Raw genomic sequence first — 12,293 nt, forward strand, 5'->3', positions numbered from 1 at the left:
AAAATAAATATTCAAATGTCTAGAAATTTGATACAAAGTTGATTTTATTAAAATTAAAATTAAATTATAGAAAGACTATTCCTAAGATTATTCAGAGAGGAGGTTACCAAATTGAATATTTTTTCAGAATTGAATACGGTTCATTTGAAATCCTGCATATTTTGTTGTCTGGTTTTTATCAAAAAAAATACACCATTTCCAATGTCCAATATCCTTAAGAGTTATGTTAATTGTTAATAACCACCAATGAAATACAGTGAAAATGTAAAAGTTTATTTTAACTTCAAATTGTAAGTACTTATGTATTTTGATATGTATACTCGTTGGTTTTGGAGTTTTTTTTCGTGCAATAATTAAATTAAAATATACGAGTGCAATTTAAAATTAGCAAGAAAAATAACCAAAATTTTCATTATGCTAGTCACTGCACGGCACTCAAAATTTCGTATTTCACAGGGTCTGCGTCGTACTGTTGTACGTGATTTTAGTCCCTGATCCCGGCGGGGATGAAAATTATTAATATTGTATAATATTCGTAAAGATATCGGCCGGTGCGTTTATAACTGTACCGCGGCGTGCGCCGGTCCGGTGCGCGCCGTCAAATAAGTACGGCGAAGGCGTATGCCCCGGAACGTAGCGCGTTGCGGTTTCAGTTGCTAAAAAGCCACCACCGCCGACACGGGTCGTGTGAACGTTGCCACTGCCGCCGCCGTAGTCGCCGTAGGTATATAGTTCCCCTCGAAACGTGTCAGCTGACAATTTAATATTGCGAGAGTCGCCACAACGATGAACAAGTAGTGACAGCCGAATGAATACAATTTTAAAATTTCCAAGCTCGTCCGTGTGTCGGTCAGTGTCGTATACGTCTTGTATACCGTTACCACATATTAGGTACCCACTATATGACGTATAGTAACCGCGGTCGTCGTGTTCGGTGTGCGTTTCCGGTGATTAGTGTGTGATGTGTAATAATTATTGTATTGTTAACCATTGACGATCCCGACGGGACCTGCGGCACATGATACAGCGGTAAGACACCGTTGAGACGCTAGCCGAAGACGATTGGACAGCACGACTTGCACCAATACCTATTGTAGTAGACGACACGGTAAACAAATTTACTATTTTGATTAATATTTTTTCCATGCATGTGGAATTTTCGTTTTTTTCACTAGGTCCGACGACTGTGTAGTGGAAATAATATCATAGAATATGAACGTATGTATTTATATATTTTACGTCGGTCCTCAAAGTCTGTGATATGGTTTTGTAGAAACACAGCATAAAGTGTTTTGTTGACGACAACCGCTCAACTGAAATGATATTACTGGTGCCTTGTCATGTTTGTATTTTTTATTACGATATCCGTGTCAATCAGTGTATACCTTTGTGATATACGTTTCAAGAGTAAGCAAGCAATGTGAAAAAATCTCTTGCTTAGAGTGAATTCATTAACTAGAGTTTGTTTGTGTAAACCATAAAAATAAATGCACAATGAACGTGTTACAGCTTTGGCATTTCTATATGTCTGTGCATTAACGTTCTCTTTTTACACACAATGTGTTTATTATAAACAAACACTGAAAAACACTAACCTCACCTGTTTATAAAATTTTACTCTATGGTCTTACATACAATTCATATGATGAAAACTTTGAACGTAAGCAATACAACTTTATGTAATACGGAATTCTAGAATGTCTAATAAAAGCACTACGCTATTTTATAAGTTTCTGCTAACAAAAGTTCCATGAGATTTGGTCTTAAATAGGTAACAACTTGAGAAACGTTATTTTGATTATCATAGGTTAGTTATTTTATAATCTCATGTCTTATGTAACACGTTTTACAACTTAAAATTATTGGTTTTTACACACCTTGTACTGAGTTTATTTATAAATTATTTGTTAGTTAAGTTTTATGGGTAGATAGGTAATTATTTCATGTGAAGAAAAAATCTTTAACGTGATGAAATATTAGTTTTATAATATTATAAAAATTATTGAAACCTCATAACATTATTGGTTTGTACTGCGTTTTTCATTAACCAGCTCAATAAGTCTAATTTTAATTATTTACTTTACCTTTTGATTTAAAACTAATTAAAACATATTACATAAATTTAAATACATTCAGAATATTTTCAATGAATCAAACTATACTAGGTCCACAAAATATATGGTGGACAGAACGTTTTTGCTTAAAGTTATTTTTTATATCCAATGATTCATCACTTTTATTACAGTGAAATACTCAATAATGAGGTACGTTGGATATAAAATAATACGTAATGTTACCCGATTTTTGAAATCAAATATCAATAATTTAAACTTTACAGAGAGCAATAAATGACAAGTTTGGGGATAAAGATGTCTTAAAAAAATCATCAACATTGGTTTCATATAATAATATTAATCTGGATATATATTGTGTTTGAAATTTAAATACATATTGTAATAAAAATTTTAATTTAAATTTGAAAGTAACTCCAATTTTAAATGTCAACTCTTGTTAATCAGTTGTAAAATTAAAAAGTATATTCAAAATTATAAAAGTAAATAAAACTACTTAAATCAATATAAAAGTTTTTCGGAAGACATTGTACAATTTGACACCATTTTATGACGGTAAATATTGCGGGTAACGAAAATGTGCTGGTCATGCAGCTATATTCGCATAATATATGCAGGCGGTATAATTTAAGGTGAAACAAATAAAAAAGAAAAACTGTTGTATTTTAAGTTATGATCAAGGAGGTTGTATAAATAATAGATAAAAAATATTTAAAGAAATATTAATTATTGTATAATTCCAAATTTCCAAACACTTAGAGGTCCCCAATCAATATGAACAATATAAGTGAAACCATTTAGTAAAGACAATAGAACTTTATGGATATTATACAGTAGTGAAATGACGAAGAAAAAAATAATAATAATTCTAATTTAAAGACAATTTTAATTATTTCCAAATTTTTTAAATGATCAAATTGATAAAGTCGATTTTCTGACCTACCTACTAAAGTATTTGGTATATTGATTTAGCAAATTCTTTTTTATAAAATATATAAATTATGTATACAATGCGGTGTAAATAACATAGTCAGGTGTAGTACTATAAAGTACCTACGTATTTAAATTTGAACCTCATTGACCTTGGTTAAAATTGTAAATCATGAAAAATTAGTAAAAAACTACATTATTTTTCTGTGAGCAATAATTGTAAAACAGTAAAAATTATCTAAATGTTTTACGTAGAGTTTCCAAATTGTATTTAATCAACTAATAATATTGAAGAACCACTAGTATGATATTACAATACTATTATATTGGTATTATAATACTTTACGATGTATTTATTACTTTATTTAAAACACATGCCAATTAATAGAATAATCATTTCTGTAAAATGAATACATTTTAAAGTAACATATGTTTTGATATTATATATTTCTATGAAAATAATATTATGTTTCACTTTTGTTTTTTAAAAAATGCATACAAATTTAAAAAAAATCTTTGGACATTTTTTTAATATAAAGCAGTTTCGAATTCAGTGTATTGAATTAATATTTGTGTACACAATCGCTTGCATTTTTGAATTGATTCATCAATTTTGATGAAATGTTCAATGGTGTTGTAGGGAGTATTGATATTGTATCGTTATGATATAACTTATAAGTACTTATCTCATATGCACCTGAGTGTATAAAATATACGATACAAAAATGAAATTCATGTTTTAATTGTGAGATGAACGATCAAAGAGTTTTTGAAAGTATTGATGAACGATAATGCACCTACAGTATCATCACACTGTGTGTCTATGTTAGATCATAATATTTGTTTGTACCTGTATTATAAATGTATAAACTATGCATTTCGAGTATGGGAGCATACACTCATGTGTAGATACCGTGGTTGCTTCACATAGACCCAGACAAGAAACATACACACTCGCCTTTGGTGATTTAATAAACTATAGTAGTGATATGAGATACATTCTCTTTGGTATATACTATATATGATGTATGAGTGCGTGACATCACATCCTCGTGTCCGGTAATCTATCTGCATTTCTGAATGTGCACTATTACCACTATGTAATGTCAACAACACAAAAAATCTACAACACATAGTGTCTTGGGTAAATTTCCGTCTCACACGATACCCCCGAACAAATTTATCACTCCAACAAATCTAACCAATAATTATTTTGGACAAAAACAATTTATTATAATAAAGTGACCGATAAAGAATAATTATGAAAAAAATTGATCAAAATTTACTTGTTGATAAAATAACTAAGATTTGATGGTTGAAATTTCAATAGTATTATATCTACAACAGTTAACATGAAAAATAAAACAGACATTAACATTGTTATTATTATTCATTTATTCAAAATATTCTATTATTATATAGATGCGTATTGTAAACAAATTTAGGTGATTATAGTAAAGTATTCAAAACAAAAATAGCATGGTATTAATATGAATAGACTAAACTCAAAGTAACCAACTACCTTATGTACCTACTGAAGTTTTGAACTTTGCGTAATCGCAAGTTGAGTCTACGGCTGTGTATAAGATGGCGCAGCAGCCGTTACCCATAATTGTATATAAAGGCATATCACTACATCTGTCGAACCCGGGAAGACACATAGGTTTAGGGATAAGAAAAAATTCTGAATTGTGTCCTATATTATTCTGATATTATTATATAATATATTATTACTTATTGATATTATGTTGTTATCTAAACTTAACACATCATGTCAGATGGGAAAAATGTACTTTATTTTAAATGGTAAGTTTTATAAGAATTTTAATAGAATAATAGAATTTTCCCATCACACTCAACAATTACAAAAAAAATTAAAATGACACACTACTTAAATCACGTGTTAATTAATCTCTTTCAATTTTTATAATTGCCTAATTTGAAAACCATTAATTATGTGACATGTAGAGCATAGCTATGTAAATATTTTAGCACTAAAAATTATCATTGAGATAATAGCATTTCCGAGATCACGGGTACGTATATTATACACAATGAATGCAACACTAAGTAGTTAATTATAATGCGGAAATGAGATGTTAGTATGTTACAATGATATTAACAGAACATTTTCTATTAAATGATTAGGATATTTGGACTTAAACATTTTTTAGCATTTCCAGCATTTCCGCTTTTAAGTTATTGACAACAATATTCATTGCATCTTAAAAACGGTAGATTCTAATTGAAATGGTGGGAGCTCCAGTCACTTCTCGGCCCCCTTAGCTATGTAACTAAGCTTTCGGCAATAATTGACGTTGGACTTTTAGTGACGAAATAGTACTTATGTATAATAATTAATCGTCAATTAGAGTAGTATTAAATATAATATCTGATTTAAATTGAAAAAAAGTTGTATTATATTTATATTTTCTTTTAAGTGTTTTTTTTTCAATTATTATTATTAATTTTCTTTTAGAAATGAGTATCTCATTGATCATAATTATATGTTAGGACATTTTATTTATTTATCCATCTTGGGTGATTGTATGTATACTTAAATAAACATACAATTATACTCTAAATTGTACTTTCACACTCAATATATCATCTAAATTATAACTAAAAATTATTCATCTTGGCACAATTATAGTTGTAATATAGCATATAACTATCTAAGTATAAAACGTTCTCGTAATTAATTTATTTATTTTACTTGTTGAAATGAATTCTTTCTGTACAATAAGTGTGTAATTTAGGAAAACAAAATGTACAACCAATTAAATTTTCCAAGTGACCTGGCCAAAAACAGTGACTTTAAGTTAACAAAACAATGCTCTACGAATTTCAAGTATGAAATAATTATAAATGTCTTAATAATAATATATTTTTTTTGTGTAATTTATCGAAATTAATAAAAACAAATGTTAACTTATACATTCTGATATTAAATAAAAATTGTTGAACTTAAATTATTGACTATTCAAAATGTAGAATGATAATTTTATTATAATTAATTACAATAATTCTATCTCCATACATGTTTTTTATTAGAAAAATACAAATATTAAGGTTTTACTTTAAAGAATTATTTATTATTAATCAATATACAAGAATATTATTGTTGTTCATAATACTTTTAAGAAAAATGATTGATATTCAGATAAATTTGTTTAAAATCTTAATATAGAAAATTTTTATAATATATTTGAGGAAATTAAAATGGTGCAATATAAAATGTATTTAAATTACATTTCTAAAGCAATTACGCGGCGTAAAGAAGCATCATTACTAGTTATCACATAATTATTAAGGAACCTTCCTTATATAATAGAAGTTGTTTTGTTTCATGAGCCATAACAGAAGACAATATAATTAAGAAACCTCATTTTACAAGATATTGGTAATAACTTTATCAGTGCAATATAAAAGACATTTTTGTTTTCAAATTCAAATATTATTCATGTAACTTTTTTGAGTTAACAATAAAAAATGTATAAATACTTAACACTAGATTGAGTTATTTTTCATGTAAAACATTTTATTCTATAAAAATAACGGATGAGTAACGTTTTTATTTATATTTAAATAGGTAATAACTCCAATAATAACCTTAATATTAAGTATACAGCAGTGTTTGTGTGTTAGGTTTTCTAAATCGTCGTTTCTTCCAGAACAACATTAGAATAGACAATACTTTTATTGTGTGTTTGAATTACATCTGTAAACATTATAGTATGATGTAGAACTAAAATATTCAAGCATGTCCATCTAATTCAAATGTCAAATATAGAACGAGTCTTACAAAAATGCACGTATGTTAGGTATTTTATTTTCAATTTAAATTGATAAAATAATCATAAATATATGTTTTAATTATGTGCACAAATAAATTCGTATACGAACTTATAACTGTTAAGTATACATTTCAGTTTTTTTATTAATTAAAAATGAACGTGAATAGGTATAACAAACAAATAAGTTTTTAAAAGTTACACAAATATAGCCAACAAAGTTGATAGGATTATTTAATTAACTTACCTATATAATAAATATAAATGTTCACTCGCTTATTTATAATTCAATTCACTTCAGCAGTGGATTATGAATTATGATTAAATATCAACGATAATGTAATGATAACTATCAGATTGAAATATCAATTACAATGAAAGACTGATATTTATTTAATACTTAAGAGTGTCCAAATTTTAAGTGTGTGTGTAAAAAGTGCAAACATCATAAGAAAGTTTTTTATGCTAAGTCTTGCTTAATTTGAAATTTTTAAATTAACCAGATTCTTTAAAATGTATTCTGAATTATATTTTTTGCATAATAATATTTGTAAGATAATATAATACAACTTTTTACAAAACAATGGAAACATGAAACATGAAAAAAAAAAATATTTGTTATGATAAAGTAAATAGCTCAACATTTTTTACATTATTGTGAAAAAACCGAAAATCATAATTTGCCAGTGTGAGCCATGGGGTCATAGAATGGTGTATGAATAGATTTTAATATTTAAACATTTCAATAGAAATAATAACTTATATTAAATGATTTTAATTGTTATTAGGCAAACATATGTTTACAGAAACAATTTCTACTTAGATACTTACTTGTCAAAAATATGGGTTAAAAATATGGTATTTTCTCTCTAATAGCATATAAGGTAAAACGTTTTACTATCCTTATAGATTTACTGTGATACCAATTTCACCACAAATATATATTTTAATAGCATTCAGCTTTTGTTCATTAATCCAATTTATCCAGTTAATAAATTGAAAAACTGAGTAAAACCAATCTAAAATTTAAACACATGACACAAGCACGACGTCTTCGGAATAATTTTGTGTCCCAAAATATAAGTGAAATAATATTTTTGACACAAAAACGTAAATAGATATTCACTAGTCAGTACTATTCAAGACAAATAATGTAACAAAAATACATTATCTAATAAATACATTGCATTTTACTAAATTGTGATTATAATTTCACATAAAGAAAGCAAAAAAACAAATATAATATTTTAAAAACAAATAATATAGACATAATTATTTTCAATCAACAAAAAAATTAATATACTTTAAGAATTGTAAATTCTTAACGTTGTCAATAGTTATGCACACACTTAAATATTATATCTGACATAAATATAAACGATACTCAGTGTTGAACTTAGAACAATGCCTATACCCTGTTATTTTTCACTTCACCTTTCCTGCACCTCAAGTTACCCTAAATAAATACAAACATTTTTAAATTCTATTTTTATATTTTGAATTCCACAGTTAAAAAATTTAACCCAAGAAATATTTGTATGATACTATTTTAATCCACACGTACTATTGCATTAATAAGTACAGATATTGTACTTAAAGTATACCTTAAAAAAGTAATAATATTAATAATGTATATAATTTATGCACAACAACCATATAGTATTATAATATTATTGTGGGGACCATCTAGAACTTTTAATTTTTGAATTTCATTAAGAATTCCAAACGTTAAGTATTGAACGAAAATAATAATAATTTAAGTTTCAATTTATAAATAATGTTTACGCAGTTACATTTGCTTGTAGGTAATATAAATAATACAATATTTAAAACAAGTGCACTTTACTTAGAAATCGTATTACGTCTGAAGACCTCTCACGATCACAATATTAAAACCATAGTAGGTAATTGAAACGTTAGTGGAAATAAGACTAACTTCTAAGTATAGAAGTAAATCTTTTTAAGTACGATATCGTTATAAAAGACAAATCAAATTACATACCTACTGTTTTACTTAAACATTTAAATCATTGTGCGCATCTGAGTTGTACCTATTGTTTCACCGCAACATTTGTCAATGACAAAATACTTATTAGTGTCTACATTTTGTCAAACTCATGACCATATTACTGTTGAGACATATTATCATAATGTTACTTTGGAAGTCATAATTTAAAATCTAAAATAATTACACACATAAATATATAAAAATTAAAAACTAAGATGTTTACTGATAAAATGTACAAATATATATATATTGATAAAGATATCATACTGGGAACAAAAGTACCTCAAATCAGAATACTATATTTATATTTTCTACTTCACTTTCACGCTTTTTCGATTCTTCCGAAATTTTTTTATGCTTAAAACGATGTAACAATTATAATTAGACGTTCGTCTTTGGTTATGAAGGTACACAAATTTCAAGGTACACTAATTTATACCTACATTATATTGGATACACTGCTAAAAATGATTTGAATCTAAACTAATGTTGTGTTTCTTTGTATGTTTAGTGATTTCTTATACCTACTTTTAAATAATTTAAAGTGAAGAAAAAAATTCTCCAATTTTCTTATTTTTTGGAATTTGATCCTTATTAACAGTGATGTATTTTTTAACACTTTCAGATACTTAAAAGATACAAAAGTTTCAAGTGACATACTACGCATGCTTGGGAAACCTACTGAGCAGAAGGAACTTTATTTGTTTTATTTTTTCAATTTCACTCATGTTTGTTGGGAAATCACGATATTAATATAAAAAAAAGATAGACATTGTGTTTTTGTTTTCGTAGGTACCGTATCTCTTTTTTATTATTGAAATTGAATTAGGTATAAAATATAAAGGTAGACAGGTAGATTTTATACAATTATATGATAATTCTAAATAGGTATTTTTGATAAGAAAATATTATTAGTGTGGTTAATTTATATGTATAAAAAAAATAGTACATTTAAATTTCACCAATATGAGATATTGACTAACTCACCTTTTGAACACAATAATATGCTGTATAGATGAAGGCAAATAATTATAAGTGTAAAAGTGAAATGTTAATTGGATATATATATACAAACTAAAACGTTATTTATATAAAATGTATAAAAATATTTTTGCATTTTTGCCATGGTGTACATAGAGGATAACAGAAGGCACAGTACATTTTTTTTACATTTATTATCACGTGGTTCATATTTTTGGAGTCAACGACCATTTATTTAGCCGATGGTACATGTTAGTATTGGGTACACTAAAAATACAACAACTCTAAATAATTCATAGAATAATCTTGAAAAAAATATTTTCTAAATTCCCTGGATGAACTTGTTTTATCAATTAAATCCATAATGATTTCTAACTAAATACGATAAATTAAATAAAAAATAATGTTAATAGCTACAGTTTTCTAATAATTATTTATTCTAAAGTTTAAACGAATAAAAAATAAAAAATATCTAAATTACAATACAAATACTAAAATAAACTGGTTTTGATATAAAATTAAACATATTTCATTCACTCGAGGTTTAGATTAGTTACACATATTATGATCTATGATGCTATATTATATAAATATTATTTAATTAAAAATTGTTAATTCTTACTTCTAATTTTAATTTTTCTTATTAATTTATGTTTTTAAAGTTGTTTAACGAATGAAATTCATATAGTATTAAAACTTACAATTCACATGAAGTTTTAATAGTTTTATAAACAATTTTCAATTAGTTTGAGCTTATTTATTTTTAAATCCCCTTATTATAAATTTATAAGTATAACAAGGTCTTCAAAATACTTCAGTTATTCAGGAAATGTTTTAATTTATTTTGCTTTTAAAATAACTTTGTACAATGTCTTGTTTTATTAATAATGTTTAACGTTGTCTGGTTTTGCATTGTTTTTCGTACCAATTTAGTAAAACAACTTTTATTTGTATGACCGTCTTTGGTGTTTGTATTCGTAAATAATGACATCTGAAATAATAGTGATACAGGTGTAACTTCGGTAAAATCGTCAGCTCTGTTATTTCTTGTTTGAGTTGTGATATAACTTATTATTAAATCAATGATAATGATAAATCATTAACTTTTAAAGAACTTGCAACGGAGTTTGGTTTAAATATCTTCAACAATTAACATTATTTGTTATCTTCTCGTAATGCATATCTTTAGTAAAAAAAAAAACACGTTTTCAAAGTAAGTTCCTACTTATATATTATTATTGGTACTATATGATTTCTTAACAGTATGAGGCATTGTTCACGAAAATATCGTAAATATTTTAATCATTTGATGTCATTGAAAAACCAACATATTATTCAATATTTTCTAAGAACCTTAAAACAAATAGTGCGTACGAGACATTTCAACTTAGTTTTTCACTATTAACCCCATCCGTATTAAAATCTTTCAACAATAGTAGTCACTGATTATTAATGTAGTTATTGTCTTTAGGTACACATTTTTACCGATTGTATTATGCCTCGTTATTTCTGAACTAATTTTTAATATTTTACAGGATCACTGCCCCAATAGCTACCTGTATTTTGAATTATTTATTTGATCTGTCCATTTTTTGTCAGTAAATTTATTACGCGATTGATAACATTTGCGTATTCATAATGTATACATGAGCGTCCTCAATTAAAAGTTTATCTTTACTGTTAAATAATAGGTAGGTACTCGAGAGTATTGTGGCTATACCCCCTATTTTCACTACATGTAATGTACATGCATGTATAGATATATGTAGGTAATCAATAATTTGATGTATGAAAAAATAATAAAACAATCATAAAAATATTTCAACCATATAAATCCTAACTAAAAAATTATCTGTTACATTAATTTTTATAATTTTATTTTGCACTTTAATCTTATAATATGATTGATATAAATTGTAGGCTTAATATAAAATGCATATAAAATAATAAAGTAAAGAGTATTCTACGGTACACTAGGGACTAGTCACCACTTAAAAAATAAAAACAATTCTTCATGTTTTAAATCAATTTATTTAATGAAAATCAGTTTTGTATATTAATTTTTTTAACTTTCAAACTGATAAGCAATGATTGTATTTTTCCGACATAATTGCTATATTGCTCTTGCCACCCCAACTATATTTATTAGAAACCATATATATTTATATATTTCTCATGAATCTAATAAATTACCTTAACTTATTTTATATACCTACTGTGGTGAGGCACTTGCTAATTTATTATGGGAACATGAGCTATCGAACATAGTCGGTGAGCTACCTAGGTGAATCATTTACACGTTGAAAGATGTACGTAGCTACACTTTACAGATGGTTGGGCATGCCAATATGCCAGTAAAACACTATGACCATAACCCTGAAAACTTGCTCAATCAGGTATGAATTATTCTTAATGAAGTTAAAAATAACACGGATATAATATAACGAAAATATTAAACATATGGTTGGCGATCCTGGGAAATTCCCATGAACTTATTTTCTTCTTGAA

At 26.4% G+C, this 12,293-nt stretch overlaps 1 protein-coding gene across 1 annotated transcript in view; it reads left to right on the forward strand.

Moving 5' to 3' along the window:
- The first annotated feature begins 636 nt into the window (after positions 1–636).
- LOC111038738 (zwei Ig domain protein zig-8-like) overlaps positions 637–12,293 on the forward strand; it is a 244,701-nt gene continuing 233,044 nt past the window's right edge. Inside the window, exon 1 of the mRNA XM_022321969.1 lies at positions 637–1,108. The gene's annotated coding sequence lies outside the window, so the exon portion shown is untranslated. The remainder of the gene's footprint in view (positions 1,109–12,293) is intronic.

Source organism: Myzus persicae, unplaced genomic scaffold (assembly GCF_001856785.1).
Source record: "Myzus persicae strain clone G006 unplaced genomic scaffold, MPER_G0061.0, whole genome shotgun sequence".
NCBI lineage: Eukaryota > Metazoa > Arthropoda > Insecta > Hemiptera > Aphididae > Myzus > Myzus persicae.